This window comes from Stegodyphus dumicola, chromosome 8 (assembly GCF_044657685.1).
Source record: "Stegodyphus dumicola isolate Sdum_Otavi_A_Nest chromosome 8, ASM4465768v1".
NCBI classification, from domain to species: domain Eukaryota; kingdom Metazoa; phylum Arthropoda; class Arachnida; order Araneae; family Eresidae; genus Stegodyphus; species Stegodyphus dumicola.
The window spans coordinates 4718220-4738941 of NC_140775.1; the positions used below are offsets into that span (position 1 = coordinate 4718220).

At 34.7% G+C, this 20722-nt stretch overlaps 1 protein-coding gene across 1 annotated transcript in view; it reads left to right on the forward strand.

Annotated features, from left to right (window-relative positions):
* Positions 1–20722, forward strand: part of LOC118202662 (uncharacterized) — a 254323-nt gene that overhangs the window by 10326 nt on the left and 223275 nt on the right. The gene's annotated exons all lie outside the window — the stretch shown is intronic.

A 20722-nucleotide genomic window follows, 5' to 3' on the forward strand; every position in this document is an offset into this window, starting at 1 on the left:
CATTAAAATTCAAAATATTTTCATTAAAATTTGAAAGATAAAGAAAAACATAAAACACCAAGTACAATTAAAACAATTAAAAAAGCAATTTTTACAATTAAAATTGCAGTTTCTACGCAAAAAAAGTTAATAAATTAAATGATAATTCCAGAATGAATTAAGCATAATTTAATTCGCAATCATAAAAGAAGACGTTACTTTGTTGTTGCGAAGCTTAGTTTCTATAGACTGGCAACAAATCCGCTATTCTGCTAAGTTTCAAATGTACACAAACATGGCTGCCATGGTAATAAAAAATTAGGCTTAGCCGCACTTAAAAAACTTTTAAATTGTTGATAATTCCACTGTTATTGCATGCAGGTTAACAAAAGGCATAAAAATCTTGACCAGAACAACATAATTCAATTATTTTTAAAGCAAAAAATGCACAATTTACAAACATATAAGAATAAAGAAGCTGAGCTCACTGAGCTGAGTAACAGAGTGGATCTTTTGGTGCGGCCGATTGCAACCAAAATGTGAGGTGCACATCTACATGTTATAGCAGTCCTATATACAAAATTTAGACGTTCTGAGGTTACTCGTTTTTGAGTTATGCGAGATACGTACGTACGTACAAACGCCACAAAAAATCTCTTCAGAATTCATTTGAAATTAGTTTTATAATTTTTTTGGAGGAAAAAGAGTCCTTTATTCTGTCCTTACGTACAGATGTCACGCAAAATCATCGTTAAATTGCATACTATTACGATAGCGGTGAAAATGGATATTTTCGTTGAAATATGATGCCCGAAATTTTTCGCAATTACAATACTTCCTTTTTACTTCGTACAAGGAAGTAAAAATTGTTTGCTTGTAGACTGTTTTTAAATTCATAACGAAGTAAATCCTTTTCGCAAAAGTTTATTACCTAGTTTATCATTTTAAATCGAATCCGGTGCAAACTTCAGAATCAAACTTCTGCAAGAAGTTTATATTAGATTATTTGGCAACAGTGAAACATCAGCATCATCTTCTTAAACTAGATTAATGTTTGTTCTTTCTGGAAGTGTGAAATAATGATATATTGTTCCTAACTCGAGCTTCATTTTTCTCCTCTAATTATTTTTTAGAAAGTTCTATTTCTTCATCACATAACGAATCTTTTTGAAGTAAAATTCTAAAAATAAAATTTAATTACGCGCCAGGTTTGTGAAAATATTCTTTCCAGATCCATCGCTTCACGAAGATTAACGTAGGAACGTAACTAAAAATTCCATTATAAATATTTTTATAAAAAAATGGCGATGTGTTCACTCATTCGTTAAAGCAAAAGGAATTTTATTAAGAAAAGTAAATGAAAAATTAAGGTGCAAAGAATTGATTGAATTTATGCTAAAATAAGTGTAATTAATTTTTTTTAATCTTGCAACGTGTGAGCAAAATACTCTTTCTTTTCAAATAGTGAATTTTTAAATCATGCAACTTCTTGGAAATTTCGACGTATGGTTTTTTTAATTTAATAACCTCTTAGTGCTTGGTAAACTTATTAAAAATATTATTTTCGGTAAACTCTAAAAGTAACATTTTATAGGCTGAATTCTTCAATGAAATTCATTTTTCATTAAAATTATAGTTATATTATGATATACAATATTTTACTGTTAGACAAATTTTATTATAGTATTTTAACGAGCGAATAGATAAGATTCAGTTCTTGTTATATATAGTAACTGATTATTCTGTATTATATAAACTACAATTTCTCAGTAAGTTCTTCATAGAATAGTAACTGATTATTCTGTATTACACTTGTGTGCAAAAATTAAGGACGAGACGGTTTTTTCAATATAACTTTGTACAAAAGCTTTCCAAATCAACACATTTAATACCGTAAGATCCCCAATACGTAAGAACATGAGTAATGTAAGCAACACTTACTAAAGAGAAATCAAAGGGATAAAAAGAAGCTTTATTGAAAAAGTAGCATGGAGCGCAATGCGACTGAAGGCCGAAACATCCCTGTGATGGGTATCCAGCAAGAAACATCCGGTCTTTAATAGGGGATATGATCTCCCCTGACTGCTAGGCAGGTTTCACAGCGTCTGCCTATGTTGAGAATGAGGGTGTCAATGAGTTGTTAAGGCATTGCTCCCATTCGTCTTGCAGCGCCAATCGAAGCTCCGGAATCGTTACTGGTGGTAAGGTACGAGCTGCCAAGCGTCTACTAGAAAATCCCATACATGCTCGATGGGATTGAGATCCGGAGATCGTGCCGGCCAATCCATACGTTCAATATCCTCACTCTCTAAGAGCTGTTCGGCAGCTACTGTGAGATGACATGGTGCATTGTCGTCCATGAAAAGGAACTGCGGACCCATAGCATCTCTAAAAAGACGCACATATGGAAGAAGAATCTCGTTACAATAACGGTTCCCGTTGACTGAACCTGCGTCGAAGATGTGAAGGTCTGTACGACTACCAAGCATGATGCCTCCCCAAACGAGAACACCGCCACCTCCATACCTGCCCCTTTCAATGATGTTCGAGGGATGGTTGCGGCTTCCCCGCTCTCTCCAGATGAGTATGCGATGAGAATCGCTACTCAGACTGAATCTGCTCTCATCTGTAAAGAGTACTCGTCTCCATTCATTGTCTCTCCAATTCCGGTGTTCCCGGCACCACAGAGAAAGCCTTCTCCGATGGGCAGGCGTTAGAGGTACACACCGTACAGGGCGTCGTGCAAACAGACCACCACCGTGCAGTCTTCTGGCCACGGTAAAACGCGATATCGGTCGTCCAGTCGCCTGTGTCGTGTGTCTAGCGATTTCTCCCGCTGTCTGCCGCCTGTTTCTTCTGGCCTGTAAGGCAATATACCGGTCATCTGCGGGTGTGGTTCCTCGTGAACGACCACTACTAAACCCCCGGATAGCTGTTCCTGTAGTTTGAAATTGTCTCCAAAGTCGTGAAACGATGCTGTGATCAATTCCGAACTCTGCAGCCACACTTGTCACACTGCGGCCTTCCTCCAACTTCCCAATGATTCGACCTCTGGTAAAAGTATCCAGATGTCGTCTAACAGATTGATTATTCGCCATTTCTCGCTGAGGCAGCAACTCGGTGTGATTTTAATTGCTATACGGCGTGCAATCTCTTTGCCAGAAATACTGATCTTACACCGACAACATGCTTTATACTACTCAGACACTCCCCCATTACGTCTACCTGCATATCTACGCATGTGCTACCGTACATCACCTTACTTAATCTCCTGATTGGTCTTTCTGTCCGCTCTGCCTCTTCGTTCAGCTGATATGCTAATTTTTCGACTTCTTCCTTAATTTTTGCACACCAGTGTATATAAACTACAATTTCTCAGTAAGTTCTTCATAGAATAAGCATCGCGGATGTATTTATTGACTGATTACGAAATAGAAATTTTTTTCATATTAATAAATCTGGTACAATAAGAACTAGTTAGTATGTTATCTTTGGAAGCAATTAAAAGTGATGCTTTTATTTGGATTTCTTCGAATTCAAATACTATATAAATAAATATAGAACTCATTGTTAGACGACGTGCAGACGGTTGTTTTGCACAGATATGTTCGCAATATGTAACACCAGAAACTCTTTTGTTATAATGTTTTATGCAACTGTTTCTCTGTTCGCCTGTTTATGAGTTCTTGATTTTAATTTTTTGCTTCTTTCTATAAAAATAAGTAATGTTATTGACTAATTTTGACCGTTTTTCAAAAATCTGTCTTTTTCTGTATTTTAGATACTGTGTAAGTGCTATTACTGACTGATTTTTAATCAAAGATTTAATCTGTCATGCTTTACAGCCCATGATTTTAAGTGATGATGAAGTCGTATCCTTACATTAAACAGAAATTTAAAAGAATCGAATATGATCTGAATACCATCGGACAGATCGGAAGACCGTGAAAGAAACTTTACGTCACGTACTCTCTGCTACGCTAATGAGCAGGAATAATTTTGATATATTCAGAGATATCGATTTTTCTTCCTTTATCTTTATCTTTATCGTGCCCCATCTGTAAAATAAAAAGAATAAATATATATATATTAAAATTAAGATAAAATAATAAAAAAAAACTGAAAGGTTTCAGATTTTAAATTACGTCCAAAGGGGCGTTTTTTTAACGTTTTGTGTGTTACCTTTATTTATTACATATCATGTTCTTCGCACTTAAACCACAAATTTCAGTTCAATAGCAATATCGCAAAATAATTTTAAAATCAGCCCATCTTTAGAATTTCCGATATACAGTTCCACGCGCTGGAGATAGAAAGTTTTTTTTTCTTTCTTTTTTTTTCCCGTAGATTGTTGCCATTGGCCGCTTTCAAATCGTTGAGTTTGTTACTCAAAAATTCGTAAAAAGTTTTACAAAAAATGAAATCGATAATAAAAGAATTTCCAAATTTCAAATTTGGGCTTCCACATGCTCATATTCGCAGTAGGATTACATCATTCAAAATTCGATGGCTCTACGAACCGTTGCTTTATCACAATGCGAGAAATATACCTACATTTATGCAGATTTTTCATTATTTAATTACTTCAAATATAATGCAGGACTCTAACATTCGGTGGCAACAGTTTGAAAAGTGAAACGGACATTTATAGTGATTCGACGCAAAATCGCAAAATGAAAACGATAGTCCTTCAGGGACAAAGCCCCTTTGGAGTAAAAAAACTTTTTAAAAGCAGTTTTTCTGAAAAGTTTTCTAAAAAGCAGTTTTTCTAACTATCTGTGTAATCTTGGTGATATGTTCTTAAATTAAAATCGTGAGAAGTTTATACAAGAATTGCATTGCGACATTAAAAATATTTGACGGTAAAATAAAAATTTTTGTACAGGAATGACGTATATAAGAATAATCGGTTAAATTAAAATCCACGATTGATTGCAGTGTAATGATTTTATTTGTAATCACGTGTAATAATCAAACACATTGTGATAGCCACACACACAACAACAACAACAACAACAACAACAACAAAAAAAGACAATTCTATATCTCCCATCCTAGCAAGCGCGACTTAGGATATGTATAAGATTTATACATAGCATTGTTCTAATACAGGCATTTTGACACAAAATCGGACTTTTTCTGAAATGGAACAATTTTTTTCCGTATTTCGATTACGCCAAATTGCCAAGTTCTGTAAAAATCTCACGAGTAATTTTAAAAAATTAGCTCAAAAAATTTTAGCTCCTCAGTGTTAATTGAATTTGATATCTATTTATTAATATCCCTTTTTTTAATATTTTTTATGTATTTTTTATTATAACCTATAAAATTTTTAACATTATCTTAAAGTAGATGTATTTCTAGCCATACCTGCAAAAAGTTAGAGTTTTTTATTCAAAATTTCCTAAGATATACGTGAATTTACATATTAGCGCGTTTTGAAATTTGGCATATTCGTTAGAAGCGATAATAGCGCCCAATGTGGTTTACGCACGTTGTTAAAATTATTTGAAAGTAATGAACGTGACCTTTTTTCCGCTCATGTAGAATGAAGTAAAATGAAAGGAAGATAGCTTTTTATAAATTAAGAAGTTCGCCAAGTGAATGATTCTTGGCTCAAACTGAAAAAAATACGCCAAGGTAAATTTTTTAATTTCTCCGTAAATTTCGCACCAAATTTTACAAAATTTAATATTTAAGCATAATTTGAGGCTTCGAATCGAAATATGGAAATAAAAATTGGCATGTCATTCCAGAAAAAGTCTGATTTTGTGTTAAAATACCTATATTAGAAGAAGGCTATATATGAATTTAATACATATCCTAAGTTGCGCTTTCGAGACATAAAAAACGCAATTTGAATTTCGTCAATTGGCCCAGTAGACCAGGAGATATAGAACTGTCGTATGTATGTTTCCCGCATTGTGATAAAACAAGGGTACCTAGAGTCATCCAATTTTTAATAACGTAATCCTAGAGCGGATATGGGCATCTGGTAGCCCTACTTGGAATTTGGAATTTGTTTTATTATCTATTTCTTATTTTGTCAGACATTAAAGAATTTTTGATTAGGAAACTCAAAGATTTCAAAGCGAGGAATGCAATACTGTACGGGAAAAAAAAAAAAAAAATCTCCAGTGCGCGAGACTGTGTATCGGAAATTCTAAATATATGCTCATTTTAAAATTATTTTGCGATACTGCTGTTGAACTGAATTTTATAGTTTAAGTGAGAAAATCAGGATATTTAATAAATTAAGGGAACACACAAAACATTAAAAAAACATAATGTAAAATCATTTGGGCGTAATGTAAAATCTGAAAGCTTTTAGATTTTATATATATATATAAGCAATTTTTCACTTTGTTAAAAACATTTGGCGCATCAACTATTTTTAGATCGTGCTCTCGGTCCGTATGCGACCCTTGAGTTTGAAACCATTGCTGTATACAATGCGATAAATGTAACAGACGACTGATATCCCTACTGTCGTGCTGCTTACATCCTTTACTGCTCTAATTTAACCCTGTAGAAAATGAAAATGACATCGCAGATATCTAAATACCCCTAATCACTCGCTTAAATTACCCTTCGACGAAGCTGGAGGCACGACAACCAACCTAAACATGATTAAAACCCTACACACCGTGAGCATCATTAGCGGTGCTTTAATGATTACGAGCACACTTGTCAATCTCGGATTCGAGTTCGAGCGGTCCGCCTGAAGATTTGCGTAACTAGTACCGCAAGGGCGTGTATGTGGGGCGTCGGGAGTTTTAGCCGGAGCCCCGGATTAGGCTGCCAAGCGAATTGTCAACCGTGGTGTCACGAAAAGGCACTCGCAAATGTCCGAACCCGGGCATTAATTTAAATAATCCGCTCGCCATTTTCAACTCACGCGATGGCGATTTGGGTATTAAACCAGAGCAAGCCACGAATTGTGAAATGTGTTTATCGTTAAGTAGGTCTTCCGATACAGCGACTTTGCCTCGCGTTCGTGGAGTTTCGGTTTACAACATGAGCATTCCACAGGAAAAGCAGAACAATGTAAATCTAACATTTTTTTTTATCATTTTCATTAATACCAAATCTAGAACCTCCTGTGTTATAGTTTTAATTAACAATTCTGAATTTCATCACCAGAGGTGCCATTAGTTTCACTTTTTGTTCACATTATTTTTCAAATTAAAAAAATGCTGCCACCCAATGCAACTGCAAAATATTATTTTTAAAGGAACAATCTAGGGAACATTAAAAAAAATGTACGGCAGCATTTTTAACACTCTAACAGGAATTCTAAAGATACTATTAAAGCAGTGGTCTCAAATGAGCGACACCCGAAGCAATTTTATGCGGCCAGCGAATACTTTTACTTGTAGTTACGTATGTGTTGCAAGATTTCAATATTTTGTAGATTTAAAGTTGTAGAGACATTAGGTAATTTTTTGGAAGCAGAAGTGGTGTATTTAATTATGGCAAAGCACACTAGGGCTATTTGCCTAAGGGGAGGGATGCCTTCGTGGAGGACTTTCTAAGGGAAACTGGCTCGTATACACGTTACACATGGAAAAAACCACGAAAACACCCATGCAGCCAGCCCGTTCGCGGGATTCGAACCTCGGACCGAACTACCAGTGTTCAGCGATTTTGCTGCTCGGCCGCTGGTGTGCTTTGGAAGCAGAAGAGATGAAAACTTAGCAACCGCCTTCGCCGGGAATCGAACCGCGGACCTCTGGTGAGGTTATATATATATGTATGTATGTATACCTTTTGACAAGTATTGTAGCCGCCTTTTGATGCTGTCTGTTGCAATGAAAAAAAAAAAAAAAAAAGAAGTTGCGTAACTACGTCTTATAGCAGCTCCCTGCGCGTTCTATAATCGTGTTTGAGCTGTGCGAGAAACATACATACAGATGTCATGAAAAAAAATCCTTTTTGAATCCATTTCAAATCCATTTTGCACTCCGTTCTGGAAAATCAGGTTCTTTATGCTGTCCGCACATACAGACGTAACGCAAAAATAGTCAAAATATATTCGAGAACGGTCAAAATGGATATTTTGTTATATTATGTTTCCGGTTTTTCCACGATAAATAATATTTTTAATTTCTACAGTATATATTGCTTTGACTCTTTATAGTATATAATTCTTTTCCCTATACAATTAAGTTCATACAATATATACTGCTTCAACCCTCTGTAGTGTATAATTCTTTACCTTTTTAGTGTATTATGCTTCTCTTACAGTATATATTGCTTTAATTCTTTATAGTACATAATTCTTTTTGTGTACAATAAGTTCCAGCAATATATATTGCATTAACCCTTTATAGTGTATAACTGTTTTCTTTTAGAGTATACTGAGCTTCTCTTATAATATGTATTGCTTTAATTTTCCATAACTGTCTGTAGTTATAGCAGTTGTATAACTCGTTTTCTCGGCAATATGTATGTAATCAATAATCTGTGATACGTAGTATTTTCGCTATCGTATTTATAATGTTTAAAATTCGTACAGTATATATTGCTTTAACTCTCTATATAGTTTATAGTGTATGTAGTACCTGTATGTAGTATGTATCGCTTTTATAAATGGTTATTTCTGCAGTGTTTTGTAAAATTGTTGCGTTCTACGGGTTCGTGGATTTTGAGTGATTGATGCCAACACTTGATGAAGAATCAAAACACAGTTTATTTAGCCAGTATTACTAAGGACAGTTCAAAAATCACGTTTACGGTTGTCGAAAAACTACGACAAACACGCTGAAACAGTCAGCAACACAGCCTTGAGACTATCAGCCTATAACGGTGAAGACAGCTTCACGGCAAAACACTAAAGTGCAGTTCCCGACTCGGTCGATCGCTCTCGGAGCTCAACACACTCAAGATAAAACTCGATGATACACTCGACCCTGAACTCATGATACACACCTCGCGATGCGCTAACTCGCGATACACTCGATACCTACGGGGCCTCCTTCTTTTGAGCTATAGGGACACGCGTGTCCAGGTGGGCTGAAGGGTGCCTCCATTTCTCACAATTCTTACACTTGATACCCTCGACGATGCACACTCTCGATGCACCAACTCGCGATACACTCACGATTAACTGACTATCAACTGCTACTCCGGGTACGGGCAGGGGGAAGGATTTATATAGTTTATGGCCTGCCTTTGAGAATTTTTGGGCCAAATCGGTAAAAATTCGTTCTTGAATGTTTTCCGTCCGACTATGACATATCACCACTTTTGTCGCCAAATGAGCGATTTCGCGCCAAATCTGGCAACCTTACATTTTCTTGCCATTTTCTGGCAATCCTAAACCTGATTTGCGGGGAAGCTATCTTACCGCAGCTGGGCTTTTGTAATAGTACTTTTTATAGTTTTTGTACTGTATACATTTCTCTTTTTATCTACTTTATAATGCCAACAGCGTCTATTGCTTTAACTCCAACTTTTTACGCAATGTAGTATTTTTATGACTGGTATCTCTATAGCATATAGCGGCTGTTTATAGTTTCACTGTAGTATTTCTTTCTCTTTATAGTATATAATGATTTAAATTTCTACTGTATGTAATATCTCTCTCTGGCATACAGAGTTTTACCTGTATAAAAAAATGCTATATATTATGTACAATATAGTATTTTTGTAGTTTTGTTGAGTATACACATCTTTTTTTCTCTAATATATAATTCTTAAGTCCCTGTACAGTGTCTGTTGCCTTTAACTCCTCTAGTATATAAAACTTTAGTAGTGCTTTTATACCTTGTTATTTCGAAAGTATATAGTCCTTTCTGTAGTTTTCCTAAAGTATATAGTTCTTTCTCTCTATAGTAAATGTTGCTTTACGAGTGCATATAGCTTTAACTCATCCTAGTGTGTAATGCTTTAACATATTATTATATCACACAATGCGTTTATAACTCGGTGTTCATTCTCGCTCCACCCAGTACTTTACGAGTGGTGATTACCAACAAGTACAGGGGCCATTTTAGGCTGGAAAAATTCCGAGCCTGAGAATTTTCTCGAAAGTTTGCTATTATCCCTAACATTGTATAAGACAGAGATAGCGCTGATGTCGTTTCCATTCTCCAACGAGTCGTTACACTTTCTATGCATTAATAGCACGTCCTCCGCTGTTATTACGGACAGCGGAGACAGTTGGGGAGGTAGTATGATCCGCTGACTTCACGCTCAGCGGGCGAATCGAAAAGTCGTCTGCAAATAGCCGCTCAGCGAGCCATGCACGAGGAAAACCCTTTCCACACGTTTTCGTCGTGCTCTCTTTGGGGCATTACAGCCAGAGTTGAATTTCGCAATACTTAAAATGCTTGATTTCTCTCCGAAATTATAACCACCGTTGCCAGCTCCTATTTTCAAATTATTATGCGCAGTTAACATGGAAATGTGGAATTATTAGGTGAACATTCTCTGGAAGATAATTTGATGTTGCTTTAACATAAAACATGAATGCTAGTTAGAATTTTAAAATAAAAATGTTTTTCTAGATGTAGAAATAATCGTATTCCCTTTTCTGTTTCCATGTAAGAAAATAAAATTATTATCTCAATTTGTTTTGTTTGACTCCAGTTTCCGTTTCCTGCGCATAGAAAACTGAGCACTGATTTAATACTGAGTACTGACTCAAAATAAATGCCAGTATAACTTTTTTACAGCATTCTTATAAATGAGAAATTTTTTATTAAAGTGAGATTTTAAATTGTAATTTAAGTCTTAAAGTGAAAAGTTTGGATTGAAACCTAACAAAAAGTTTATCAACAAAATTCTAAAAAGTTTTTAATTTAAAAAATATAAAAATCATTAACATTAAGGTTAAGAAGCTGAAATGCGATGTTGCTATTCAGACGCCAGTTAACAGTTGGAAATACTTTGAAGTAAAGCAGTTATAATAAACTTACTACAAAGTTTAAGAATAAGTCCTCCAAAAATTATAAATGTAGACTGTAAATATCTTTTATTAGAAAGATCTGTTCAAAATGAAAATCCAAATGGTTCATTTTAAATACAAGTATTTAATGAAGAAAATATTCAATTATTTAAAACCTAATTGTGCACGTATTTTTAATTATTAAACATCCTTTAATATAAACGCTGCTGTTAATATAAACTATGTTGGACTAACTCTAGCAACGAGGGTGCCCTCTGGTGAGTAACCAGAGAAAGACTTCAGTAAAGGCCAAGTGATGAACCTGTTACGTTGTATCAGACTCTTGCTTTGTAATATTCTTAAAATTAAATGTGATGTTCGTAACTTGTTAATAAATTAATGTTACACTATAAAGGACTCTTTTATGACCCCATCTAACACATAATGTAATTGTTTACATACCGGGTTTATAACTTACAAGGTATTTCTCTTTGCTTTCCGCATGCGCCTTCGTGGTATAATTAGGAGACACGCTCGATGCATATTCGGGAGGTTCTAACTCCGAAAAAATTCTAAATGACTCTACAAAATAATATTTCCCGCAGGTGGCTTTTGATTTTTCTAGAACATCAAATTCGCGAAATGAAAGCAATAAACACTTGAAATGGATTTTCATTAAAAAAAAAATGGCAACTTTGCAGTTTTAGATTGTAATCTAACACCTCAAAGAACTAGCCACAAAAAATTTCAATACATTAAAAAAATATTATAAAGTATGAAAAGTTATACATATATTTCAATTTAACAAACATTCTCTATTCGTATAAAGCAAAGTTAAAGTTAATTAAAATTAAAATTTTAAATTATAAAATTTTAATTGCAGAAAGAAAACCAAACCATTAGAACTGAAAGTTACATTTTGAAAAAAGAGAAATCAGAGAAACAAACTGTGTAATTAGCGCTAAAAGCTGCTAAGTACAAACAAAATTGTTTCATAAGAATAAATAGTTAAATTAAATTTAAGTTAGTTATTTAAATTTATTAATTTATTAAAAATTAATTAATTAAATTTAAATAATTCTCTTGCGCCATTGCAGCAAGGAATGAAATTTGAATTTAACATACATGCTCCATTCGTATAAAGCAAAGTTAAAGTTAATTAAATTTGGCTCATGTGCCTATTGCTCATAATTTGAAATGCACTGAGCCTTTTCTGTTGAAATGGATGAGAAATTAAGTTCGAATTTTGCCATTTAATAAGTTTTATAAATTTCACATTTTTGCATAAGCGTAAGCGTTTTTGCTACGTTGCATAATCTTCGCGACATCCGAGCATGCGCAGAAAGTGAAGCAAATCACGCGAGGCGTATCCAAGGTCCAGAATGAGGGGGGAAAAATCATTCCCGATTTTAATCTCTGTAGGGGCACTCATGAGAAGAACCCAAATCCGTGATTTGGAGGTTAAAATCCCAGGATGTGGGCGGTCTGCAGAATCTAGGAAAAAAACTCGTTCTTTAGCCAAAGATCTGCATTCTTCGAATGAAGCATAAAGTTCCAGCCTTCTAATTGGCGTCTAACCGAGTTCCGATCTTAAACGATGTTCCATACTTAATCATGGGTTAAAAAAAAAAAAAGAAAGAAAAAAAAAAAAAAGAGAGTAATTTTTCTTTTTTATTTCTAGTTTTTGTTTATAATAGAAAGCTTAATTATGTATATAATTAACTTTCTTCTTCTTTCTGTCTCTGTTCTTCGCCAACGGGATATATTCCAACGCAAAATCGTGTATCTTTCCAATTGAGTACGAACTATGAAACGAGTGAAATTATGAATAAAAAAAAAATCGAATATACCGCATTTAAATAGTCGCGTCATTTTGAGCTCTCCTGAATTTTAAAATGGATTTGTCCGTGCACTGATTGTTTTCGTTTTATTAACAAAGACAAGCTTCGCAAACTACCCGCGAAGGTCACGCCGAACCTTTCTCTTCAAACTATTGAATTTTATGTCTGCCTAATACACGAACCGTCATTCAGTCTATGATTTCGCCGAGTTGGCCGCACATTCATCTCCTCTAATTATTTGTGTATGCTTTGTGGCCTAATGAGTAGCAGTGACAACAATAACAACGAGCGAGATTCAAGTTACAAGGAAGTAGAAATAGATATATCTTATTAGCTATTCTAATGTTAATATTAGTGTGTACTGATGTTAATATTACTGATGTGTATTGATGTACTAATGTTAATATTAGTGTGTACGATATCGTATTGGAATGCTGGTTTCTCTCAAAGAAATAATATTGCCATAGTTACCCGTAGTTTATCCATGATTATGTTTCATTTTTTATGTTTTTACTGTAACCGTGTCCTTCGGAAAATTTAATTATTTGCATTATTTTCCCCTCTCGATTTTCGAACGATAAAATTAGTTAAAAAAAAGGGGAAATACGCGAAGGAATACGATATATTTCGTAGGACTGTGGAATAAGAGAGAGTGAACTTGGAGTTACCAAGATTGAACACACGCAATCCTTCACCCGAGCATTATTTTCCCCTCTCGATTTTCGAACGATAAAATTAGTTAAAAAAAAGGGGAAATACGCGAAGGAATACGATATATTTCGTAGGACTGTGGAATAAGAGAGAGTGAACTTGGAGTTACCAAGATTGAACACACGCAATCCTTCACCCGAGCATGTGCACCTCGAAGTCCGAATTTTTAATCTCCACTTTATATTTTTATTTATTTCGTATTTTGTGCGAATTTAATGAATTTTTGCACGACAAACTTAATGATTTCAAACAAATGTGAAGCCACTGCCGGAAATAAAGTGTTTTAAACTCCAGTGCGCCAGTGTGTTGCCATTCGGCAAAGCTAATTTAAGTTTCATCCGTTTGATATTGATTAACAAACAAACCGATTTAAAAGGAGCACTTCTTAATAATATTTAATAATTTAAATGCTGTTCTTAATAATATGTTTTTCTTTTTAATCTGATTTATTTAAATAAAAATTTATTTCATTTAAGGTATATATAATAAATAATTTTATGTGAGCTTTTTTTATTGAAGATTTTCATAACGTTGCAATTATGCGTAATTCAAACAGAAGTATTTAATTAATTTTTATAACTTTTAACATTTTTTAAAAGGCAAATCCTTTATGGAAGCCTACCTGGATTCGTGCTAATAATTCTCCCCTTCCCCAACCTGAAAGGAATTTTTTCTTCAGTACTCCATTCTAGTCTATCTTATACCTTGTATATATTAGTTTTTTTTTTTTTTTTTTTTTTTTTTTTTTTTTCTTTTTCTAATGTGTGGGTGTGTATGTTATTTTTTCCATAGGAAGTTAACTTCTCAGAACGTGATTTTGCCATACTCGCTAATCATTAATGACTTAACTCCCCACGATCGGCAAGGGTTTACTGTAATTAAAGAAACAGCTATACAACGAGCTGTAGTTATTCATTACAAAAAATTTTGTAAATTATATCATATCTTAAGGTGGTTTGGAACGATGCAATAAATTAGTCTACTAAAAAAGGTATCTGATATAGACACCACATGACATACTTGTACGGCCTATTAAATTGCACATATCATTTGTTGCACTTCATTTAAACTTATCTCCTCGAATTTCATTAGAGATATATTTCTCGTTCAATGAATTCAGTTCGCACTTCGCGACAAGGAAAAAATACATAAAAAGCCAAAACATATTCATTAAAAATTAAAAGATAAAGAAAAGCATAAAACACCAAATACATTTAAAAAACAATTTTTCAATTAAAATTAGAGTTTCTATGCAAAAACAAGCAATTCAGCCAGTGGACAGGAAAACAGACTTTTCAGTGCACAAAACTGAAAGTTAAGTTTTGATCTCAATAGGTAAAAAACACTGAAGTTGCTGCGCAAAGTGACTTACATCACTCTTTTACTAAGATTTTCAAATGTAATCAAATGGCGGCGTATTTAGGCTTAGCACCACTTAAACTGCTAAGTTGTTAATAATCATACAACTCTGCATGCAGATTAACTAAAGGCATAAAAACCTTAGCCTGAACATAAGAACAATATAATTCAATCACTTTTAAAGCAAAAAATGCTTAATTTTGCCAAAATATAAGAATAAGAAATCTGATCTGTGCACCACTTGACTTCCTTGTAAGGAATATTAAATTATACGCATTTTTTCCTCCATTTCATTTAAACTTATAAAATTGAATTGAATCTACTTCATTGATAGCGCATAAACCTCAATAGAATAAATAAAATTAAAATTCACTATATTTATTTACTATTACTTTAAAATGCACTATATGTATTTACTATAGCGACACTCTGGCCCCAGGTGTACTTAACAGCGTTACATATCATTCATTTTATAACTTAGAATGCACAAAAATTAAATTATCTGAAGAATTATGTAATCGTTGCCACATGTGCTATTCAAATACTATAATAAATCTGAAACGATGTGTAAAAGAAATTAAACAAACAAAAAGGAATAGTTTTTCACAGACGAATTCAGCGCCGCTTACATAAACATTCTCCTCTGTCCGAGACAGACTGGCGACGATATTTGCTGCTAATGCGAAACACTTATTTCTTTGAATTTCATTAGAGATATATTTCTCATTCAATTAAATTAGTTCTCACTTCGCGGCAAGGCAAAAATACGTAAAATCTCGAAATATCTTCATAAAAAAAACAAATTTTTAGAAAAACATAGAACACCAAATATAGTTAAAACAATTATAAAACAATTTTTAGAATTAAAAGTAGAGTTTCTGCGCAAAAACAAGCAGTTCGGCCAGCAGGCAAGAAGGCAGATTTTTCGGTGCACAAAACTAGAAGTTTCAAATGTATACAAATATGGCGGCAATTGTAAGAAAAATTAGGTTAACCGCACGTAAGCAACATTTAAATTGTTGATAATTCTACAACTATTGCATGCAGATTAACTAAAGGCATAAAACCCTTAACCAGAAGATAAGAACAACATAATTCAATCATTTTTAAAGCCAAAAATGCACAATTTACCAACATATAAGAATAAAAAACTCAGCCGAGTAACAGAGTGGATGCAGCCGATTGCAAGCGAAAAAGGAGGTGCACATCTACATGTTATAGCAGTCCCATATACAAAATTCCAACGTTCTGAGGCTACTCGTTTTTGTGTTATGCGAGATACATACATATGTACGTACGTACAGACGCCTGAAAAAAAAAGCTTCTGAATCCATTTTAAATGAGTGTTATAATTCTTTTGAGGAAAAACAGTCCTTTATTCTGTCCTTGCGTACAGATGTCACCCAAAAACATCGTTAAATTGCATTCGATAGCAGTTAGAATGGATATTTTCGTTGAAATATAATACTCGAACGTTTTTAAATTAAGCATGTTTAAAATCTGAAACTTACGAAAGCTGAAAATTTACGATTTGAAATAAAAGAATTTTGAAATTAAAGTTTTGTAAAGGAGTAAAAATTAAATCAAATAAAATTTTTACGAACCAAAAAATCAAGCAAATTTTAAAAAAAATGTTTATATAAGCAATAAAAAATGTATGAAAGTTAAAAAGATTAAAATTTTTGTTTCTGCACCTTTTTGTTTCCTCTAATCATTAGTTTCTGCACGTGACAGCCCAGGACACATTTTCAAAACCAATAATTTTCTTAAGAACCTCAGACTTACTGCTTACTGCAGTTTACAACACTGTAAAGTGATTTCCGTCACTGCCGAGCCAGGAAAAACATCAACTTACACGACCTGCAGATTTATGTTGCGATACACCTTTGGAAAGCGTCGGAAAGAGTTACAACTTGCATCCCCTTTTCTTTTTGGACTGCCAGAGTATTCTTAGCACGTCTTCTTGTTGTCATACCCTGATTTGTTTCTCCTCCGTATTTCTTCCAGTCCTTCCTCCCCACACCCGTTTTCTCTCCTCTTCTCATGTTAGATTCTATTTCCGTCTTCCTACGATGTCTGTAAAATTATTTGGAAGTTGGAAGAGCTTCGGCGAGATAGAAGTTTCCTTGAATGGGTGTCTTTAGGGACTAATATTCTGCTCGTAACCCACTCCCCAGCGTCTGCGCAGACGACATGAATGATGCCACATTTCCTTCTTCCCACACAGATTGACGGTACTGATGGAGTAGTAAAACTGATTACGAAATTCGTGTTCATGTATTGTAGTTATCGCGTTTTTATTGATAGTTATTGCATGTTTGTTAATATTTATGCTATTAACTCCTTAATACACCCATAAAAATTCAGTAAACGTCTTCTTTTCGCCAGTCATTGTGTTCTTTAATTTAACTTAAGCTGGTTCTCTGTTTTAAGTCAAAACAAAGATATAGTCTGTTGTATTCATAACCGAAAAAAAAAATTGGTTTGTGATTTCCAATATAGGGTTATGTCGTAAGTTACACTCCTGCTCAAAAAATAAACAAAAAGGCAAAGCTCGAAATAAAACAAAATCTATTTAATGGATATCGGAGAGACATCGATCCAAGAGCTTCGTGTAGCAGTTCTACACCTCGTAGCAAACAAGATACGCAAAAAACACATGTATTACGGCGATCACATCGCGAAAGACCAAATAGGATGTTCGGAAGAATGTGCAATGAAAATATCACACTAACAACGGGTATGACCACCTGAAATGCAAGCTTCACAACGGCCAGGCAATCTGGCAATAGCATCATTAATCGCTTGTTGTGGCAGTAGCGCACATTCCTGTTGTAATGCATGTCGGAGCTCATGGAGGATTGCGACCTGCTATCCATTGTCCCACACATGCTCTATGGGATACAAGTCCAATGATCTCGCAGACGATGGCAGATATGGGATGGCTTCACTCTCCAGATAACTCCGCACCACTCGAGCTCTATCCGGACGAGCTTTATCGCCCATAAATATTGCGTCCGTATCCATTGCAACGACAAAAGTGCGCACAAGAGGGTGTAGAATTTCGTAGCAAAATCAGACAACTGTGACGGAACCACCAGGAATCGCGTGGAGGTCGTTGCGGCCGTTTGTTGCTATCTCAGCCCATACAAGTAAGCCTCCTCCTCTGTAATGGTCTCTTTCAACGATGTTTGGTTCCCGATAGTGTGTCCCTGGCTCTCGCCATATCACTGCCCTTCGGGAATCGTTCTGGATGTTAAATCGAGACTCATCCTTAAAGAATACGTGACCTCACTGCTCTGGTGTCCAGCTGCGATGTTCGCGGCTCCAGTTCAATCGCGTTCTGACATGCGATGGGGCAGTGGCGTAGCTAAGGCAGGGCAAGGGGGGACAACTGTCTTCGGGCGCAGCATCCAAGGGGCGCCAAACTGATGCTACGAAATTTTTTAATGAAATGTTTTCTACTCTTGGCACACAGGAAAGAGCGTAAATTCTTCAGTTGAGCCCGGGCGCTAGAAACTCTACCTACGCTCTTGCGATGGGGACAAACGAACACAAACCACAGTCCACTTTCATGCAGTCACGCGACATAGTTTGGCGACACATGGGCCGTCCTACAGCAGCAGAGATGCGAATCCACTGTCGTACTGTAGTGATCTACGGTGTCTTGCACATAGCAACAGGAAGCGATCGTCTGCCGTTGTGTCTTACCTCCATGGATTCCGCAGCCTAGTGATAACACTGCAATGTACATTCAATCCTCTCGCAACAGCCCAAATGGTGTCTTCGGCTCATGTTTTTCGCTTCGTTTATCTCGGATTATACGGAAGTATCACTCCTTGCAAACTGACGCGTAGGTCAGGCATCCCCTTTTTAAGGTGTTGTGGTGTGACTGCGAGATCGCGATTTATGTTTATTTTGGTTGTCTATTTGCATTCGGCAATGCAACCTCTACCTCAAATGTAAATTATATGTCTTAATACTCCTTTTTATATTCGTACTTTTTCTTTTAGCGCTTTTCCCTTATTTTCTGATCAGAAGTGTATTTAAAGGGCGTTTGTTGCTTTTAAATCGCTCTTTTTTTTTTTTTTTTTAATTTAATTTATTTATTTATTTTTTTTATTTTTATTTATTTTTTTTTATATATATATAAGAATTGATGAAATGCGAAAAATAAATTAATGTTCTAATGCTTTACTGAATGGCAGCACTCTAAAAACTGGCTATTCGCGAGGTTCCGGGGAAGATAAATTAAATCTTTTGTGTTTGATGATACTTGTACATGACAGCATAATATAACTTAACGTAACCGTATCGTAAGATAACGCTAAAAAAAATTTGGAAAATTTTCTCTAGGATCTTTTTAAAGGGGCCTGTAGTTTGGTATACTTCTACGAAGGCGTGTCTTCCGAAACACCAGCAGCGAAAACCCAATGCCACCTTTTTGTTTTATATAAATTTTATTTCATTACTTCCGAAAATGTCGAGTTGCTTTTGTTATAGGAATAAAGGAAATTATGCAGATAAGGTAAATTTGAGCATCCTCGCCTTTCTGCCTAACCACGCCCACGCGGAAGCGGCCTCCCCATCGATGCGTTTATTTTGGAATGCTTTTTAAAAATTACTCTTTCCTTCCCAACCCTCCAACTGTATTATTCTCCTCGTTTGCGGCATTCTTTGTGCCTCAGCTTCGCAGACGATAAGCAGAGGCGTAAAAAGGGCATAATGGAAAAGACGCCGTACTCTGATGGATTTGGTGTTGTTATTTTCCGAATGTGTTTTTTGGTTTTTATGTGCTGTTTTCCATTTTAAGAAACAGAATAGCTCTTACCGAAGTGCCAAATTGATAAGATGTATTATATTCTTAAATAAAAAGCGCAAATACTAAACTTTTAATTAGAGATAAATGTCGAAATCCAAAATGAAGATTTAGGTTTTAAAATTCAACTTCCCCCTTTACTCCCCCCCCCCAAAATCTCGTAATTTGAAAATTTCAGAAAGAAAGAAAAGAAGATTTTAACATTAAAAAATTGAAAATTTAAATTGTATGATATCATAAAAATATTTCACTCGCCTTCTTTAATAAAAAGATTTATTGTTGCCAGTTCGTAAAACTAAATTTTGCTGTTGAATAAAATTAAAACTGAATGTAAAAAGAAGTGCTCCCACGTTAGTTTCTGAGTTTTTCTGGACGGGAGGAGGCTAAATGGTGTGACAACAAAAATATCAAAACTATTAAAAACGCCTATTTTACGATTTAAATAACTCACTCACATATATACACATTTACATATATAATTTCATTAAATAAAATTATATATGCATGCATATATTTTTAAGCAATTAAAACGTGGTCAAACATTTCTTTAAAATTAAACTAAAAATAAACAATATTTTTTAAAAAAAATTTAACCACAAAGGATAAGTAGTAATTTAACTATTCATAGTTTAATGCTTGAAAGAGAGTTATGAGGGTCGAAATTATTAAAAACATTATACGTGAACAGTTCTGAACACATTCCGTCCTTCCTGATCATTTGAGTAAACAAAAACAAAGGATTTCAAATTTATATATGTGTGTAGTATGTATGTATGTGTGTGTGTAAGATAAAAATATGAAAGCAAGATTCTAATTTTAACTAACAATAACCCATTAATTCTCTAATTTATTCTGGATATTTTCGCTTTCCTTTACATAACACTGAATGACGAAGAATTCGAAACTTAAAATTTTTCAAACAGAATGTGTTTTCGTATCTTCTATTAAACTAACTCTCTTTGTTAGATAACTGCGCACTTTTCGCAGGTTGGATACTTGCCTGCATCAAAGAAACACATCGCGCTCGCTTCTGTCTTCATCCCTTGTCTTACGATGTGCTAAGCTGACAAAGTTGTGGGATGCACAAATGCATCCACGATGATGTGAATAAGATATTGCGCG